The following is a 21,379-nucleotide window of genomic DNA, read 5'->3' as shown; positions in this document are numbered from 1 at the left end:
TTTTCTATGGAAACTCTAGTTTTAATTATTTTTAGTTCGGAGTTCAAATCAGTTTGAAAGCTCACCTTGGTTATGGATGCAATATTTATCATTGTTTCCAGCTGCTAACACTTTGTCCGGTTGCAACTTTGGTTAGCTGTTTCCAGGCAGTGGTGTCTTGATGTATGTCTCCATATCGCAAGCTTTTTTAGCTTTTCTTTTGGGTTTTTTGTGCTTTCATAAAGAATTTTCTTTCTTAGCTGAAATGCTCTTTGAAGAATGTGCATTTATGGGAGCTATGATTCTGGAATTGCCAATACCCATGTATATGAAGCTCTGGTATGGCTTGTGTGTCAAAAATTGAAAGCAGCAGGTTCATAAATCTGTGAAGGTGAACAGATAACAGTGGAAGTCCAGTACAAGAGGGGTTCTTTTAATTTAAAAAAAATGATTTGATTTTTACATAGCTTGATCTGTCAGAATAAACTGTCTCTGAGTGTGCAAGGCATCCACAAAATATTTCTATCCGCTTGAGGATGCCTGACACTTCAAAAATAACAATGTGGAGTTGTATATGATGGCAGTACTGTGTTGTTTCTGGGAAGATGCTGATCTTTATCAAATGCAAGCGATCAGGGCGAGAAGGTTAGCAACAGAGTAAATATCTTAAGCTGTCAAGAGATTTATGTGGCAGATCTTCCTAGCACACACTCCACTAGGTTTCAGTTCTTTTTATAAAAAAAGGAAAAAGATTAGCATGATTGACAACACTATAAATCATTACGTTTAGAATTTCATCTATATCTGTGTTTGACACTGTTGTTTCTGCTGACTAGGCTTTTTCAGAGTTAGTATCTGAAAAGTTCATGTTGATTACCTAAAATGCTCAGTTTAAACACTATAAAATTACTTGCTTTATATCTATAGTGAAAAATGATTGATGCCTAACTAACACTCCCCTTTTGTTTATCCTAAATTTAATTACAGTATCTTGCAGTCAATGATTCTTTGAAAAGCAACGAACAGTTCTCTTCCCCCAAACCATTGTCACTTTGAGGTTTTTTTTCAAGTTTAAGAAACTTGATCATTTTTGAGAGGGCTTGGAGGCTGATTAGGCAGGATTTGTAATATGCGTTTTTTTAGGGAGTGGGGGGACGCAGGGAGAGAGGTAACTATATAAAATAAACCATAATCTAATCTCTATTTATAGAAGGATTGTAAATTTTCTGAGCTTTGCTCTTCTAGTTTATGACGTCATCTGAACCACTCGATTAGATTACTGCCCAGCAATCTCGCCTGCAGCTATCCATTATTCTATATTTGTAGAATCCTATTGTTTGCTACAGCACAATCTGAGGAATGCCCAGATAAAGAGGGTGTTTGTCTTGCTTGGTGTGGAAAGCCGACAAATGTGTGCGTTTTTTTTTCAAATTGCAAATTGACCTCCACACTGTTAACAGGTAGGCCTCAACTTAGGTTTGTTTTGGCTCCCAATATGCTAACTTTTACAGATTGTTTGAAACATCGAATTTAATTGCTACTGGTTCCTTGAAATCACAGTAAGACTCCATATATAGGCTTCTTAGTCTCTTTGTTGTAACTTTTGACTTGGCTTGCTGAGATTTACTATTTGAAACCAGAGAACAATCGTTAACATAGAGGGGTGATGCTAAAAGATCATTAATGTTTTAAAGAATTAAGGGCACATTGTATTTTTGACCAAATCTATTGCACAATATGTTGGCAAAAATATGTATATTGTGCTGATGCATAAATATTAGGATTGATCTCCAGTTGGTCGCTGGCAATTACAGCAAACTGTAATATTGGAATGACAATGGCATAGTTTTAATTAAGAACTACTGGCTGCTTTTAAAATTAAGCTCAGAGTCCTGACGTGCCTAAATTTTAGCACTATTTTTCTTTGCTAATGTTCCTAAATTGTCCCAATTGATGCCTAAAACCCTCCAGTTGCCATGGGGATTTGAGATAACCTTGTTATTTAGAACCCAAATGCTCAGCAGGGGTAATAGTGAGAACTTGTTCCTTCTCTTTAAAGGATTAATGAACATTTTTCTCTTCTCCTTTAAGACATTGCATGTGATAGGGACATGATGGAAGGACACACCTTATGAAACATATTTTTGCTCTTGTGGTTATTCTCTATGTATGGGTGTACTTAAGGAAGACATTTTAAATTGATATTCCCTTCCCTCCCCATTGCCAACTCCATCAACCCCAAACAAACACTAGCAGTCAAGATATCTTAACTTCAAATGAAGAAAATGCTATTTAAACAAATCTGATCCAGTTATCCAGTGTATGTTTAATTTACTCAACGCCTGCATGCAGTTTATCTGTATTGTTAATTTCGATGAACTGTACTCCAAGAGGCTTCTTTTATTTATCTTGTCCAAGTCTGTAGTAGAGGTCACAATAGTGCTGAGCCCATGAGAACAAGGCACAATCCTGTTAGGAATTAATGCTGAGCAGTAAGCATGATTAAAGAAATCACATTTTATATTCTCTGGATCATGTGTAGAATAATTTGGCATTAAATGATAGTTTGAGACCTGCTGCTTATTGAAGAACAGGTACTAGATTGGAGTACAACTAGAAAATGGTTCTGCACTCTGTTTATGAATAGTCTGAATAAATATGCTGCAAAAATCAAATTAGCAAGCCACTAGCTCATTTATTAACATTTAAAAAAAAGTATATAGAAACATAGAAAAATAGGAGCAAGAGTCGGCCATTCGGGCCTGCTCCGCCATTCAAAATGATCATGGCTGATAGTGGAACTCAGTACCCTGTTCCCGCTTTTTCCCCATATCCCTTGATCCCATTAAGAAATATATCTATCTCCTTCTTGAATACATCTAATGACTTGGCCTCCACTGCCTTCTGTGGTAGAGAATTCCACAGGCTCACCATCCTCTGAGTGAAGAAATTTCTCCTCATCTCGGTTCTAAATGGCATACCCCATATCCTGAGACTGTGACCCTTGGTTCTGGACTCCCCAGCCATCGGGAACATCCTCCCTGCATCTAGTCTGTCTAGTCCTGTTAGAATTTTATATGTTTCGATGAGATCACCTCTCATTCTTCTAAACTCTAGAGAATATAGGCCTGGTCGACCCAATCTTTTCTCATACGTCAGTCCTGCCATCCCAGGAATCAATCTGGTAAACCTTCGTTGCACTCCCTCCATGGCAAGGACATCCTTCCTCAGATAAGGAGACCAAAACTGCACACAGTATTCCAGATGTGGTCTCACCAAGGCGCCGTACAACTGCAGTTAGATATCCCTGCTCCTGTACTTAGGTCCTCTTGCAATGAAGGCCAACACACCATTCGTCTTCCTAACTGCTTGCTGCACCTGAATGCTCGCTTTCAGCGACTGGTGTACAAGGACTCCCAGGTCTCGTTGCACCTCCCCTTTTCCCAATCTGTCACCATTCAGATAATAATGTCTTTCTGTTTTTACAACCAAAGTGCATAACCTCACATTTATCCACGTTATACTGCATCTACCATGTTCTTGCCCACTCACCCAACTTGTCTAAATCACATTGGAGCCTCTTTACTGCATCCTCACAGCTCACGTTCCACCCCAGCTTTGTGTCGTCTGCAAACTTGGAAATGTTACATTTAGTTCCCTCATCCAAATCATTGATATACATTATGAATAGCTGGGGCCCAAGCACTGATATACATCAAGTAAAATGTTTTCGTTATCAGTCACTAGTGAGCAGTTAAACCCTACGAGGCATGCTTAAATTAATGTTGTTAATTCCTACTTAACACCATTGTGGGAGCACCATCAGTGCAAGGCCTACATTGGTTCAGGGGAGCCCAGCATCATCATCATCCCAGGGCAACTAGGAATGACCAGTAAATGCAGCCTTGGCAGCATAACCCACATGCCAAGAACAAATAATAAAAAATGCCATGCCTTGGTTCTGACCAACTATGTTCCCTGAGGAGACAAGTTATGTAAAACACAATGAAGTTTTGATGCCAAATTATAGCTTAGATCTCTAGTCTGAATTTGAGGGATTTTTTTTTAAATCCCTCTGAGGGAACTAGAGGAAATTGAGGGCATCATGTTTTACCAAAAATACTCTATGTAAAAACAGCATCTAAACGTTGAGACCTCACTTGGATCACTAAGTTTCTAAAAAAATAAAAATTTACATCATGATCCCATTAATCCATATAATGTGTTTGCAACTTGCTAGCCCACAATCATTCAACAGGGTGACGGTTTAGTGTTACTAGGTTTTATACAGGATTTAAGTTTCCATTTCATGCACTGACTGTCTTGCGTTTTTTAGTGTATGTTTTAAAGAGCTGCTTGTGGCTTCTTCTTACTCCACGCCACCCCCCCTCCCCCCACAAAGAGACTTAATTTAGAAACGATTAACAAAAAAGTAGTAATCTTGAGTCTTCCTGCCTTCAGTAATCAAAATCAATGTTTTCTTATTCAAACCTCCGCATAAATTGAGACCTCTGTATACAGTAATTATAGTGTCAATGCAGCTACACTTCTTGCAGAAGATCATAAAGCTTCAGCCAATCTACAGAGAGGATGTACTGTAGCTTCACATTTCATGGTGAGTTATTCTATAGTGGCAAAATCCCTGTTAAAATTTTGTTTAGACTACATAATGACTACGTAAGTATATGAAGCAGCGGCTGGATAAGCAAGATTATGCATGACTAAGATTTATTGGCGGCAGCCTGGGGATGAGTTCTTCATTTGTGTCTTGCTGGGAGGACTGAAAGCCTTTGAAGTTTCCGATCATTGCTGGATGATGTGCTTTGAGGACATTTTTATTGAATTTGGCGCTGAGCTTTTAGACTAAATATATAACTGGATGCCTGCTATTATCTTAAAAGTAGTAAATGTCTTTGCTTACGATTAAAGGTTCTGCTGTTTGAGTGCTTTAACGTCACTGTGAAATAAATGGTTGTTGACACTAGAGGGCAGTGAAACTCAAGTCCTTTTTAGTAATGCAAATTTTGCCATAAACTTGCAAGCTTTGCAGAGTTAAAGGGCATCATGCTAGTTCTAAACATGAAAATAATTCTGCACAGGAACTGCTTTATATTGATCAACCGTTTTCTAACTGCTCTGTCTTTTTTGATAAATTGAAAGAAGTTTATCAGTTTATTTCATCCTTTATGTAAAAAATTGAACTCCATTTCTTAATGTTTGGATTCGGTTTAAAATCTGTTAATGTCTTTTTTTCATGGGGTCTTAGAAACTTGTTTAAAGTGTGCATGTTTTTGGATTATATTTTTGTCGTTGCTGTCACCTAAGGAAGATTCCCACCCGGTTTTGAGAGGTCTGTTTGGACCAAATGAAATAGTTGTAACAGTGAAATTGAATTGATTTTAGGCGGTGGTACAGTATACACTTGTTCAAAAGTACAACAATTTACATCGATGTAGCAGTTCTCAAATAAACAAATATACTTTACAGGGGAAGAGATGAACACTGAGCAGAATTTGGGGGTGGGAGACATCATAACTACATTTAAGAGTTAAGTGCATAGGAGGTTTTTGAAAGTAGGGAAAGAGGTAGCAAGATGAAGAAGTTTAGGAAGAGAGCTCTAGAAGGCAATGGTGCAATGGCTGTAAAGTAAACATTTAACCTAGTACATTGACTGTAATATTTCATTTTATGTTTCAAGATGAATGTTCATTGAGAGTTGCCTGGTAACTGAGGTAGCATTGTATCTGCTATCTAACCAGATGTCCATAGGTTTAATTCCCATGGCTACCTGCTGCTGCTGATTGAATTTCATTCGTTCTCACTCAAGTCGCTAGATGGGTGTTCTGCTTTGGCAGGACATGTAGCCTATTGGGGAAGGGGGCAGAACTGTCGTGGGTTTGCCTTACTGTAAGGAAAGGCACTATATATTGATTATTCATGAAGTGCAATTTTTCACAAGGTTTATCTTCACGAGGGTGAGGGGAGTAGGAAAAGAGTAATATGTTTTTATTGTACAATTTGTTTCTTCTGTTGTACTGCTGACTCATCACCTCAAATTTCTGCCATCATTACAATGATTAATGAGAAGCCTGTTAACAAATATTTTATCCTAGTGTTATGCAGCTCAAAATGCTCTTTCCAGACATGACCCAAGTTTGGAAGGACAGAAATTAGAATTGTCCTGTTATGTGTTTTTTGCAGTTCAAGTGCATACAGTATAAAACTTTCACACACCTGCCATTGTGCTTGGCTGAGATCACAGTGACAGAATTCAAGTGGTATTGATGTTGGGTGTGGAGTATTCCCGGGTTCAGATCGTGTCACTGTTGCAGTTGAAGTGGGCTATATTACTAAATGGGGGGAAGGAGAGGGGAAAAATTATGAAAATTTTCTGATGTATTAAAAATAAACTTACATTAGTCAGCTCTACAATAAATGAATGAAGCTGAAAACCTTAAGCCTGAATTGTGCACATTTTAATACAAGTGTCATTGTTGACTTTGTGTACAGTATAGAGAAAATTATTGAGTACAATATGCCATGAACTTCATTAAAATTTTAGAGCTATTCAGTTTTAAAAGGGATGAGTAACAAATGAATATTGATAAGCTTCCTTTGCATTGCCAGATTAAAACATTAACCATAAAACTGTTGTCACTGCACAAGGAGACAGAAGTCTCCTAATTCTATGTAGGAAAGCTGTGCATGTGGAAAACATTTCACAGGCTCCTTCTAATTAAAACAGGGTTATCGCAAGAAAGGCTTGAGAGAAATGGAAAGTTTCTGTTCTGTTTTTTTAAGGGAGCGGATGTTCTTATGGATCAGACTTGGTTCACATGTTGAACCATAAGGGAGGAGGTTTACTGGAAAGTGGAAATCTTGGCAAAATAAATACATTGTGACATTAACAGCACTTTAAGATATCTGTACCTATGAAAAGACCCAGTGTTGAATTGCAGTGTAGCATTTCAGTTTTAATTAGGAGGCCCAGCCTGTAACTGGTGAGAGAAACCTGGAGTAAAAGGATGGGAATCTTTTCAAAAATCATAATAATTTGCTTTTAAACTACAAAATATTGGAAATGCACAGCAGGTAAGTCAGCATCTGATAGTTCAGGTTATTTTTTCTTAAGTCGAATGTTAAAATTTTGCACTACCCTTATCCCTCTTAATGCTCCCGTTACTAACAGCTAACTTGTCACAGAGCAAGGATTACATCAGATTGACCAATTATACTACCAGTTTTGCATTGATGCAAAGTTGCTGTTGTGCATCAATATAAATCCAGTAGTATGACTTGATTTAGGTCACATCAGCCAACCCCCTTCACACTGCATCATGACAAGTGGTGTGGGACTATAGAGAGCCTATAATGCCTTTGACTCTCCTAACATAAGATTTAACCAACATTTGAAAGGCAGTAGGCAGAGAGGAACTTGGGAGCTAACAGTATGAATGGAATCTGTTGGCTCCACGTTGTACTCGATAAGTGTTGCTCTGTGATATAACTGGTTTTTGAAATTGAAGGATACTTTGACGTTTCAGAAATGTTAACCTGCCTTCTCTTGCTGATGTTGCATGACTTGCTTGGTATTTCCACCATTTTATGCTCGTATTTGATTTCCTGCATTTGTCATTTTTCTTTTCATCTTGACATTTGTTTTCAAGAGCCTCGTAAACTCATTTTAGGAAAACAAAATTGGACTTAAGTTGCTATAAAGTCAGGTATTAATATTTAAATGTACCAACCAATATACCGGTTAACTTTGTGACCTGAAGCAATGATGGCATGAAATGTTATTGAAAAACAACTAATAAATGTCTGCAGAATACTTCAGATATATCAAATCCATCCATTCATTCTTTGTCGATGGTTGTGAGTAGCTCCATCAAATGGCATTTTTTAAATAGGGATTGAGAAATCTTCATAAAATCCTACTATCTGCACATTATTAGTAAGTTGACTGGAAGAACTTTGTTCAAAGTTGGTGTGTGCATTTACGATAACAGCGTCTCTGGATGCCCCTCAGGACTCCACTTCTGTACTTGTCTGAGTGTTGTGCAATTGACCTCTGTTCACAGTATTTAGTTCTTGTTTTTTTGGTGATGGGGGTAGTGGAGAACCCTTTATGTGAGGCTGTAAGAATTTTCAGGCGGCTGAAACTAATCTGTTGAAAAATCATATGTGGGAGGTGTTTTGTACCAAGTGGTCCAGTACACCAGTTTACTAATGGACATGTAAAACATAGCTCCCAGTAGTCAATCTTCATGCTATAACTTTTGATTCTGTGAATGTACTTTATTGAAAAGAATAATAAATGGAAAATCCGTGAACCTGAAATACTGGTTCCTTTTTTTAAACTATCTTGATGAGAATTACAATGATATGGTAGTTTGCAAGTATCACCTGATGATAGTAAACCAGTGAATCAAAAGAGTAAAACCTCCATTCATGTGTTATCTGGTTGTTTTGATCAATCCTTTTCTTTTATATGAACAGATCTCCTGTACTATTACTCATGGTGAGTCAGTCTGCTGTTGGTAAGGAAAGGGGTGCACATCTCAACTGAAAGAGCTTGGAAACAAGTTTGTAATAGAGTCCTCACCTTTTTATTAAAAAAAACCTTAAAAGTATGTGTTTAATATAAAAGACAGAAAAATAGAGTAAAAGTGTACAATACATCTTAAAAGAATTCTCCCAGAAATGATGAAATAGTAAACAGGAAATTGGTCCTCAATGAAATAGGTTCCAAACCTTGGTGTCAAAGGCTGCGCATGCCTGATGACATATTTGGATGAAAATTTCCTCCCATGTCTACAGAGAAAAAGAAAGAAAACAAAAACATAACTGAAAGCTGAAAATAAGAAACTTGAAATACGCTACAGTGGTGCATGTGTGGATCATTGACTGAGCATGTGAAATAGGCTACTATTGAAAGAATACAAACGGGCCAGAAAGCCCAACAAAAGCAGCTCTAACATAATTTAGTTACAAACTATAGCCCCATGCTTTTCTGAGATTCAAAAGCATGAAACACTATTCTACAGATAAGTTTAATGACTTTGTGAAAGAGTGGCACAAAATTTGCATATAGATAGTGTGATCCACAAAGTGTGACAGACCAAACGTGCCCTAAACACACATACATATGTCTCGATATATGTTTTATCTATAATCTAAATATGATGTCAAAGTAATAGAGCTGTAATGGCACAGAGTAAAATCTGTTTGCTTTCTAGACACATCAGTTTCCTTCAACATTGACTTAAAGCATTTTTGAAAGGGAATGGAAACATTCACTTTTTTTCATACACTAATTGTTTTAAATGTACAATAAATAGTTATGAGAGAATGATTTCTGAGGTTTTTATACCCCTGCTGATTCTTAATAAGATTTATTTGCTCTCACAGTTAGAATTGAGATGTGTAAAGAGTCGTCGTCAGAGAAACAATAAAATTATTCGTTTTTATACTTGTAATTCTTGTTATATTTCACCTATTTGAGACAGTTATTTACAATAAGCCCCTGATAATGCCTGTAATTAGCTTAAGTGAAAAGAGAACCGCTTGCCCTGCAAACATAACTACAGTATCGGCAAAGTAACTGCGTATTACAGCTGCACTCTGTCAACTTTTCAGATTTAATAACCACTTACTTTGTGTTTATACTCCTGCTAGCAGTATTCAAACTATTCACTTGAAAACTAAGAAAATTAGAGATGGTTGGAGAATTTTTATTTTTAAAGTATTTTAAGCTCCAGAAGCAAAACCTATTATGTACACGTGCACATTCTGATTTAGCCTTTCTCCTGACAGTCAATCTTTTATATTGTTTTGAGTAAAATAGGTCAGTGTTTCGCTTACATTCTTTCAAAAAATTGTGTACAAGTTAAGTTCAGATTCAGATTTTAATCAGCAAAACCTGAACAGTGCAGTGAACAGGTGTAAACTAAAAACACACAGCAACTCTTCAGCAGAATTAACTACTGACATTGTTTTTTAGGAGCTACAGAGGGCAGGTTTTCTGTCCAAATCCTTGTGGAACAGTCTCAGATAACACTAAACATCCTTCATAAATAACCAGTTAAAAATTATCATTTAAAAATAAATTTTTCCTGTTTTCTTCCAATTTTCTACCCTTCTCTCTATCCTGAAGGGTTGAGTCCTTGCTGGAATTACGTTCCATGGATGCTAGTAATCCTCTGGCACTTCACCCCTAATGGCTACTCTTAATTTTTTTTAGCACAGACAGTGAGTGTAGGCAGGCGAACTCACCATTTGATGATCACAGCAAAGCCCACCTGGCACTCTTGCAAGCAAGCGCACACTTAGTGATCAGGAGCGGGAACCCTATCTGGCCTTCCCCTTACTGTTGAGTCAAATTGCAGCAATCCAAATGCCACCCCGGCTAAAATCCACAATTGCAGCACAGAATGGGGTTGGAACCTGAGACCTATCTGACCTGTATGGCTCAACAACTTATAACCATAGCTAGCGAGCTGAGCCATTGAGGGACCTCTAAAGATGGGTTTGTGTTTGCACTTTTCAGTAAACTGTTTAAGATACCAATTATACTTTGCCGGGGGATGGTGGGGGTGGAAATCACATGTTTTGCAGGTGATGATTTCATCCTTTTTGTCTTTTTATTTCTCATTTTCTCTCCCTTTTCCCTTCCATTCGTCATGGTGGCTATTTCTACCGATATATAGTTCCACAAGAGCCAACAGTTCTCTGGTGCCTTGTCCAAGCAGCCGTTCCTCATGTGAGGCCAGAGAGTGAGTATGTCGACAGGCTGCTCAACTATGAGAAGCATCTCAGGATGGATATCGTGGCTTTGGAGGGAATGAGGGGGTGCAGTTCGGATTCACCAGAATGATACCGGGGCTAAAAGGGTTAAGTTATGAGGGCTGGTTGCATAAACTAGGCTTGTATTCCCTTGAATATAGAAGATTAAGGGGTGATCTAATTGAAATGTTTAAGATGATTAAAGGATTTGATAGAGTAGGTAGAGAGAAACTATTTCCTCTGGTGGGCTAGGCCTTTCAGGGGCGATGTCAGAATGCACTTCGTGCAAAGGTTAGTGGAATTCTGGAAAACTCTTTCCCCAAAAAGCTGATGAAGCTAGGTCAATTGAAAATTAACACCACTACCACCTTCCTTAGCCTGGGTCACAGAGGACAAATAAAGCGTCAAGCCTCCAATGCTGCTGGGTGAGACCAGCTAACTCTGTACGGGCCAGGGATTGAACCTCAGATTTTCCTGGCCTGCATGGTTCAGTATTGTAACAGATGGTGCATTTGTACACTGAGCCATTAAGGCATCTATCTCCATTTTTTTTAAAATGCAGGGGTTAAGATGGTTGTCCACCTGAAACGTGCCTAATTTGAGGTTCCTTCTTGCTGACATCTTAAAAAAAGAATACATATTGTGATTGTTTTTCCTGCACTTATATAAATAGATTTTCTTCAGTAATTTTTCTATGTAAGCATTCTCCTTGCACGTATTTTTATCTTTCAATTTTTAAAAAATCCATCATGTGTTGCTCTTGTTTTTCTACTTGTAAGTTGAATCACGAATGTGGTTTTTGATAATGGTAATTACTTTACCCTTTTTACTTGACACCAGCATTATTCTCCTGTTCAATGTTTTCTTAGGTGAAGACTTGAATTTAGATTGTGTTCTCAAATGGGAGTGTGCAAGGGTTTAATTTTAGCTTGTTTAATTGATAGGTAATGAAGCAGTGAAATAGAAGTAACTGGATATTTTTATCAGCAGATTTTGTTATTAAACTTACCATATTGATTTTCTTTTAGGTAGCATTTTGAATCTATAAATATGATCTTAGATAAAAACAGTGTCTGTGTTTTTCATGCAGCAAATTATCATACACAAATGACAAAGTTTGTTGCTTCTTCATTATAAATCCCAAAAGGATGTAATCAACATTTATTTAGTTGTTTCTGAGACTGGAGGCAGCATTTCCATGCCTGCTGTAGGTGCTTAACGTTTCATTTAGTTTTATATGAGGAGTGCTGTAGCATTGTTTTATATTTTCAATAAAATATGAATCTACATTCAGTCTATAGAGTATCATTTCTATCTCTGTAAAATATGGCTAGCTTCCCCATTCCCCCAAACAGTGCACAGGGAACATAAATACTAATGGGCAGAACACTTGAGCCAAGTTGTTTCAGTACTTTATTTGTAGCATGTTGGAATCCAAGGCTAAACTAGTGGAGCTGTTGTCATGAACCGAGCTTCATGTCGACAGTTTCCTCCAGATTTGTAACTAAAACATTCAACTCTGTTCTGTTGCAATAAGTAAGTATTCACTGAAACACGCAGTACATAAACCGTGTTTTATAAAGTGCACAATGCCTTTTCTAATGTAAAATGGACTGCTACATATCTACCCTGACTAATAATCTGTGTCAGGCCTAACATTATTGCTCATATTGTAATCTACCTGTGCAGTACTCTGTATCCATTGTTTTAAGTGAGTGGAGTTGGCTTAGCATCGTATGAATTTTTAAAAATGTCTTATTCTATGCAAAATTGCATATTGCAATTTATCAGTCTTGGTTGCCCATCATTCCATGGCTTAGGTGAAATGTGATGTTGCATGGTTAAACTATACAGCTTGATGAATATATGTGGTAGTACCAGCTAGCTCCATGGCTACTATATCTGCTTTTAAGTGTCGATCTTGCTTCAGCAGTAGCTCCCTTGCGTCCCATGTGGAAGGTCATGGATTCAAGTCCCACTCCAGAGACTCGAGCATGTAATGGAAGCTGACACTTCGGGGTATTAGTGCAGCACTTCAATATCAGAGGTACCATTTTTTGGATGAGATGTTAAACTGAGACCTCATCTGCCTGCTGAGGGGGTCACCACTGACCAAAAGTTTTACTTATCAACACTGGTACTCTGCGATGAGTGGCTCACCTCCTGATTCCTTAAAGCCTCTCCACCATGTACAGGGCTCAAGCCAGGACTATGGTGGAATACTCACCATGGGTGTGTGGCTGTAACACAGAAGGTCAACATTATCCAAGACAAAGCAGTTGGCATGATTGGCACTTCAGGCACTGGTTTCAATGTTCACTTCCTCCACCACCAGTGCATTGTGCTTGCATTGTGGATAATCTACAGGATGCACTACAGCAACTGACCAAGTGTAATTCAACTGCACCTCCCTCCCCAGTGACCTCTACCAATAAGAAAAATAAGAGCAGCAATGTCATAGGAACATCATCATGCTCAAGTTTCCCTCCAAGACACACCCAGTCACTGTTCTTCCATTGTCACTGGGTCAATGTCCTGGAATTCCCTCGCTTTTGGGAGTGCCATCACCACAAATACTGCAGCGGTTCAAGAAAGCCCACTACTACCTTCAGGACAACTAGGGATAGGCAATAAATGTGACCTTGCCACTTTTGCCCACATTCCAGGAACAAATAAATTAAATCATAAGATTCAATGGCAGCATTTGAAGAAGAGCAGGGGAATTCTGCTGGTGTCCTGGCCAATGTTTATCCCTCAATTATTAATTGTATTCAGGTGGTGGATATCAATTGGGGATTCTCGTATCCTTTTTATAGGAGAGCTTAGCTAGGGTGTAGTGGTGTGTGTGTGTGTGTGTGTGTGTGTAAGGGGAATCTAGTATACTATCCTTTACCACATGGCTATCCAATTTTAATAAACTAATAGCATCAAAACATATTACCTGGTCATTTATATTATTGCTGTTTATGGGACTGTGCGTTTTGTACATAAGTGACTATAGTTCAAAAGTAATTCACTGGCTGCAAAGCATTTTGGGATGTGAAAGGTGCAATTTAAATACAAGTTGTTTCTTTCTAAGAACTGCAGTGGTATTTATAACTAGGATTAGTACATTTATTTTGCTCTTGTCAGTTTCTGCTTTTTGAAATTGGTGCTGATGTAACCAACCCTTGAAATGTCCTTGTGTTGGTGATCCTGCGCTTTGCTGTGGAATGCAGATACTCAGTTGCTGAGTCAGTGAATATCTGGGAGAACGGATCCAGGAATTTATTTTCGTGAAACCAGTTCCTTAATCTAATGGCACACTGTAGACACGTTTTTGGGGGTGTGCGATACTGTTGGTTCCATGAGCACGGTGGAATTTGTACTATGGAGTGCAGGAAGTATGGAGAGGAAGACTTGAGAGTCTGCTGGTGGCTGCACGCCTGCTTTATATAAAAGTGCCTTTAGATGCACTGCATTTGAACTATGTTGGCAAATGTTTTTTCATTTGGGTTTATCTTTTAATGGAAAGCGTATGCTGATTTTTTTTGAAGTCCTGATGGTAGATAATAACTATCTCTGTCCTGAATCCGCCAGAAGGTCAGACTTGTATAATGGTTTAATTGCATATTGTCTATCAAATGTAGCACTTTGTATAGCAGGAAATTCTAAGCCTTTTTGGGGGGAGGGAGAAATCAGCTTGAATTGATAGAAAGCCTAAAGGAAACATTTGGCAGGTACACTTCCTTTGGCTCTCTTTTGCTAGTAAGTGTTCATTTACTGATTCTAAAACTATGAACTACTTTTTTTGAATAACTCAATGTTTTAATCTATTTTACTATGTTTTTACAGTTGTGATTGCATATAAAACAAATAAGTATCAGATTTTCTTTTGTTTTATAAAAGGAGGTCAAGCTACGAGACTGGAAGACTTAGCTGCGTCTCAGTTTCCTTGAAACTTAAACCGTTGTTTCCTTGAAACGATGTAACCGAGGCAGTGTTGCATTTTGGCAGCTTACCTATGCTGTTGATCAAGACTATCAAAAATCACATTAGTATAACAATATTTTTAATTGTTTCCAAATTCATGTAGTATATTGCAGGCTTTGTAAGATGCTAATTGAGTTCTGTAGGTATTTTGTATGTTTTCATGAGATTAAAAATGTAAAATTGTGTAAGGCTTAAATACATGAAAGACTTTGTATATTTCAATTTAATACTCAGAATCCAACTGGTGTAGGTTGACAAAAGGGAGCATTGCCTCTTTTAAAATGCCACTGAATCGTAGTTGCTCGGTAGCATGAAAATCAATCATGGAAACAATGGGAAGGGTTGTTAATCTTTTCTGTAATTTGTAAACATTATCTTATTAACTGGAATCTTGAGTGACTATGTTGGCTTTCATACAGTTTGGATACAGCTGGTGGTTTGTGTTTACCTCATCTCTGAAGTTGCTTTCTGGAAACTTGGATGTATACCCTTGCTGAATTTATCAAATGAAGTTACAAGATATCCGAGGACTTCGGGGCCATCTCTTCGAAGTCTAGCCAGGCTCCTGCATGTGTAGCTCAGTCATCCATGTGGTCCCCTCTTTTCATTTACCTACGATGCTCCACTGAGTGAGCCATCAGTCTTCCTGATCTTTCAAAGCTTGTTGATTCCCTTGAATCTCCGGTATTTTTTTATATTCCAGCAGACTTCAGCGAGTTTTACAGACTGTGAGTTAAAATAGAACATAACTGTCTGATTTAATCAGTCACTAAACCACCTCTTTTGATACTGTTCTTGCTTATCTTTCATTCTCTGGGGCCATCCATAGCACAATGCCCACTGTTACTCTAAAACAGTTCAAACAAAAGGTGTTCTGATTCAGGAAAAGTAAAGTTTTATTGTTTGAGATACAGAGACTGTTAAGTGTCTAGGATATTCAGCTGAGGCTGTCAGCTCCCCTGGCTACATGCTTAGGCCTGTAGAATGCAGAGTGCTTTGCTTGTAACTGCACCCGTTGTCTCCTTTCATTATCTGTTAATGGTGCTCAACATGACAGGGTTGTGTGATAAATGGAAGCTGCAGTGAAACCCGGAGCTGGATTCTTTGTCATTGAAAGCAGTGCTTGTGCTTGCACTGTAGCCACAAGTACGTGTAATCACTTTTAGCAAGATACTGTAGAATGCATATTAAATAACTAGCTCAGAACCACTACACTGTAGCTCTTCAATAGAAAATTATATTGTGCTTTTAGCAAAGTCTGAAATTACTTTCTAATACACTGTCTGTTATTGGTCTCTGCTGACACAGCTGTAATAAAAGAAAGGAAAGGACATGCATTTATATAGCGCCTTTCACGACCTCTGGACGTCCTCAAGTGCTTTACAGCCAATGAAGTACTTTTGAAGTGTAGTCACTGTTGTAAGATAGGAAACGCAGCAGCCAATTTGCGTACAAACAGCAATGAGATACATGATCAGCTAATCTTTTATAGTAATGTTAGTTGAAAGATAAATATTGGTCAGGATACTGGGTGGGAGAACTCTCCTGATCATCTTCAAGTAGTGCCATGGGAACTTCTGTGTCCACCTGAGGCGGCAGACGATTTGATGTCTTATCCAAAAGACGCTGCCTCCAACAATGCTCCACTCCCTCAGTATTGCACTGAAGTGTCAGCCATGATTATATGTTCAAGTCGCCGGAGTGAGGCTTGAACTCACGACCTTTTGACTCCAAGGCGAGAGTGCTATCACTAAGCCAAGGCTGACACCTGGCCAAGGCTAATACCTCACCTACATGGATGAATTTTGGCAGTGTTGGACCCTTGCAGAAATTAATTTGGTACAGCGGAGTACAGATAAATGCTTAACTAATTTGCTGAAGGAATGTTATGCTTGGATCAGGATTTTATAAGCTGCAGATAAAAATAGCCAATGGGGTATTTTTTGTGACACATCCATTTAATCATTGATTTATTATTCAATGTCAACAAATAGAAAATGCTTATTTCTCTTCCAACTCCCCCTCCCCCCCCCCCCCCCAATAAAAATAGAGCACGGCAGTAAATTGTTGATATTCAGTCTACTGAGAATTAAATAATTGAAAAAACATGTCCTACTTGAAAACGAAATATTATACGCATGGGGTGATTGAGACGAGTTGGGCATAATGAAATGCAGGGGTTAGATCAGGTATGATGGGCATTTATCTGGAGTTGTGGTGTTTGCTAATTGGAACATGTAATGTTGCACTTTTAAAAAAAAAAAAGTACTCCACTCCCCATGTGAATACATTGCGACATCATACAGGCCTATCTACTGCAATAGATGAGATTTTAAAATCATCTTCACTGCTGTAAAAGGTCCTTATCCTTCAATAGCTTGTCGTGTTGTCACTGTTTTACATCTTGCTGGTGAGAAGCAACTTGAATTCAGATCTTTTGAATGCAGGATCAATTAAAACATTTATTAACTATTGTTTTTTCACACATTTACAGTAAAGGGTTAATACATATTTAGTTAAAATTGATTTCAATGCCTATTGTATTGTAGCGTCCAATTTACTAAAACACAGCTGCACAGCTCAATATGGCTGCTGCATTGTCTGCCTGAAGAATATCTTCTAAAGTCCTGTTTTTAAAATATAATGGTTCAAACAATGGGAAACTAAGTGGTTGGAAATAAAGTATATTAATGCTAATTTAGTCAAGTGGTTCTGTTTACTGACCTGGTGAAAGGTTATTTAAAAACCAACATAAACAACTTTGGAACATTTCATGTTATCCTCTCTAGTGAGCTTCAATCATGGTACTCAAGAATTAATGAATGCTTTGTTGTTAGGAGTAATAATATTCATTGCAGTTTTTGTATTCCCCCATGTAAATCCATAGTTGATTAGAAAAATTGTCTTTGATTAATTCAGGGTTGAAAATGGCATGCCTGCTTCTGTGGTTTTGAGAGTTTGGGATTGATTTCATCTATGACAGGTGTGGAACACTTACAAAGCCACTTGGTTATGGAGCTTATTTTCAAGCAGTGTTTTTCCCATGAGGCACCTCTTATTGAGAGGCTAATGTACAGTGTGTCTCACAGCGCAGCAAGCTAAAGCTACGTGGTGTTCAATTTTTATTGATCTGTCATGCTTTCAGGGTGAGAGAGGCATAAGTGTTGATAAGCTATTCTGTTAAAAAATTATTTTGTGTCTTTCATTTATATTCATAACACATGAATTTTGGAGACATTATGTTTTAATTAGCTGCCATTTAAACGCTTGCTTTGTGTCCTTTTTCAGTCTAACAGTGCAGAAACGTAGCCTAGATCTTGCTGCTTTGAATTGTCAAAAGACACTTGACAAACAGTTTTTTTTCTCCCGATCCTTTTTTGATCTGCGTATGTTCATCTGAGCAGTGCATTAATATTCCATACAATAGCTATGGATCTGAGATGCAGATGACTCCAGGGATACTGTCTCTAATATCTTGCTTGCTGATGCATTTTCTGGCTGACCATGCCATTAAGAACAGTCATCAATCACAATCCAGCTCCTTTGTGTGTTTGACTCCAGTCCTGGTTTTTCCTGGTGCTTGTTGTTGGAGGTTTGTTCTCCTTCACTGGTGTCTGGATAAAGAAGACTACGTCAGGCATGTGGAGTGTCTGCAGCACAGCTGAGCGTAGAGTGTGAAAGAAACCACAATCTGCACTGACTCCGGTAACCATTCAGCTCTGATTTCCTTTGCTGTACATGTACAACGGTGTGCTCTTTTTAACTTGGCAGCTCTGTCCTGGCCAAGCTTGACTGAGAAGCAAAGCAGCAGGCCTCTTTGTTAGCAAGTGCCTTCTCTCCATGGGCTGTGGCTGTTAACGGATACAGCAGCGCTGACATTGTTTAGCCTGGTTGTTGGATTAGGCCCAGGCCACGGAGAAGGTCCACTGGGGTCAGCTGAACAGCTGCTAGAATTGCGGTAAAGTTGTTGCTGTCACCTCAAGGAATTTTGAAGATTAACAGATTGTACAGACTAGGCTGAGAGGAAGGGCTGGCACAAAAAAATGAAAGCTGAAACAAAAACCTTTTTCCTTTCAGTTATCTCTTTTATCACAATTTTTCAAATGTGGCAGAACTTGTGTGGGAGTGTCTGGAAGTGGAATGTCTTTTATGTTTTTGTCTGGTAACTGTACAAAGTATGTGATTAGCTTTTTATCATGTGTTTACCCAATATCTTAGATCTAGCAAACACTGGCCATGGAAATAGGACCTGCTTGACCTGTTTATGTTTAAGGTTTGTTTTGTGGAGAAATCAAAAAGCTTTATTGCCTTTGTCTCATTGTCATCTCCATGCTACTGTGTGCACATGTGTCTCCGATCACAACGGAGCACAGCGTGTCTAGTGAGCCACCCAGCAGTATTAATTATACACAAAGAGAAAATTAAAAAGAAAAAAAGACTTTTGTATATATACACACACAAAAAAAGCACTACTCTGGAACTGTTGACAGAAAAGAAGCTTCCGAAACCCAGAGTACTTGAGTGATTATTGTACTTTTGGCAATCGGTGCTTGGCAGGCAGCTCTAGGAATGTCATTCGATCTGACTGCATGATAGAATTGGCTAGGATTACATTAGTGTTTTCTATGGTTGTTGAAAGTGATGCATCAGCGAGTGGTCTTCAGTAACAAATTCTAACGACTTGTTCTGTTTGTTTTAGTGGGTTTATGCATTAGTGTGTTTGCTTGAGTTTTGTTTCATGTTTCTAAGCTTCAACTCTTAAGTGTGTCTGAGATTACAGCAAGCAAGATCTGGATATACAGTACACAATTTCCTCTGTTATCTTTGTTCCCTCATTCCCCAGTGACTAGAATAAAATACTACAACAGCAAGATCCTAATTACTGCTATAAAATGAGTTTTGTCTGTATTGGTTGAGCACACTGTAAAATATCTTGACTATTTATATATTTTTTCCCTTTGTTTTGATGTGTTGGACTATGCTATGTTTACACCAGCTGTGCTATAGTCCACAGGAAGCAAGGATCAGAAAGAATTTGTGTAAATTTGACTAAAATGGATTTCTAGCACTGACAGGCAGTTTGCTTAAAGCAACATATTGCTTAAGACCTGGGACCAATTCCTCCATATAACGTTGTCCGTAACTTTTTTTTATAGTACTTTACTGCAAATGCAAGTGTGGAAAGAAATGTTGACTTTTAAATATAATACTCTGATTTGTTATGTACGTTTTGGGGTGGGAGTGCCTTTCAACCGACAGACTTTTAAAATTTAAAACTACTTGTTATCTCCTTTGTAAATGCTGCATTTCTTTTCAATCAAGGGCACCAAAGTACAATCAGTACTTTTGACACATTTAGAAAAATACATAACTAAGAGAAAAGTCACAGTTCCTTACATTTCTACTATTCCACTTTTTGCAACATTCAGCAAAAGGGGTAACAGAAAACACTTTTTGAATAAGAATGATCTAAATGAAGCTATTTTTTGATACTGATTATTCAGTGTTAATCTTGATTAACCTCACAAATCTCTTTGGGAGCTGTTAATAGCAATACAATACTGCACCTTTAAAATATAGCACCTTAAGGCCACCTCTTAGTAAGAATGTCACAGAAGGAATAGTGCATTGGCAAATGGCAGACACTGCCATTTTCAATGAATATCCTTTCCACTTTTTCTAAAACTTCATTTTCAATGAAGTTTTAGAAAAAGTAATTTGCGGGCCTCTACAGCATCGACAGTTTGACTGTAAACACACCACCTTCTGAATTGAGGGTCATGCTAATGCTAGCTATTGTGTCAGTGAACGACAAATGAGATGAATCATCCATTTTGCAGTGACAGTTAAAAGATCATTTCATTATTTGTTCTTCAAATGAATTAATGCTAAACTTCTGTTATTACAAGCTTATAAATTACTTCAAAGCTCTTTGTTTAGCTTCTATGTGAACAGCATTTTAAAACTTGAGAGAATAGGTGCTAGGATAGCATGGGCCTGGACCGATTTAAATTTAGTTGATTCAGTTAAACTGAGCCAAGCAGATGTTTTCTGCCATTTAAAGACTAGACCTTTTTTAAAGCACAATTGGTCAAAATGTCACTGATCATGTGAGATTACATTCATGAGTCAACAAGCCTGAAGTAACCCAAGTCAATAAACCTGAAGTAACACTGGCAGAAAATGTATTGAAGTGCTGATGATTTTACTTACTTGGGAAATTAATCCAGGTATCAAAATAATATTTAACATAACCATGAGCACCTACCTGGGAAGCAGTTAAGGTGTGTTGCTGTATTTTGAGCAGTTTTCAAAGCAGCCTAAATTCTTGGAACAGTGTTTTAAATACACCCAGTGTAAGCTTCATTGTGTTGACCACTGCAATAAGTTGTGAGTGATGTGCACATTATATCTGTAGCATAGACCTTTTTTGTTAGTAAACTTTCATAATTTGTAGTGCTAAATGAGATCAGTGAAGCATTAGTATCATGGAGTCACTAGCTTCATAGTGCACACTTCTGCTTATAGTTCTGGCAAAGCCTATAATGTGAATGACGAGGTTTCTAACATTCTCTTTTGGCCAGTTCGAATAATATCAAACTGAGCCTTTGAACCCAAGTGGATCTGCTTTGAAAGTGCAAAT

General features: G+C 38.0%; 1 protein-coding gene across 6 annotated transcripts in view; it reads left to right on the top strand.

Moving 5' to 3' along the window:
• rerea (arginine-glutamic acid dipeptide (RE) repeats a) overlaps positions 1-21,379 on the top strand; it is a 399,886-nt gene that overhangs the window by 35,943 nt on the left and 342,564 nt on the right. Inside the window, exon 1 of one of the 6 annotated variants that reach the window (XM_067970326.1) lies at positions 18,375-18,441. The exons of the other annotated variants lie outside the window; for them this stretch is intronic. The gene's annotated coding sequence lies outside the window, so the exon portion shown is untranslated. Of the gene's footprint in view, positions 1-18,374; positions 18,442-21,379 lie in introns of those variants that run through there. 6 annotated transcript variants of the gene reach the window in all.

This window comes from Heptranchias perlo, chromosome 32 (genome assembly GCF_035084215.1).
Source record: "Heptranchias perlo isolate sHepPer1 chromosome 32, sHepPer1.hap1, whole genome shotgun sequence".
Lineage (NCBI taxonomy): Eukaryota > Metazoa > Chordata > Chondrichthyes > Hexanchiformes > Hexanchidae > Heptranchias > Heptranchias perlo.
This window is presented reverse-complemented; position numbering and strand designations above follow the sequence as displayed.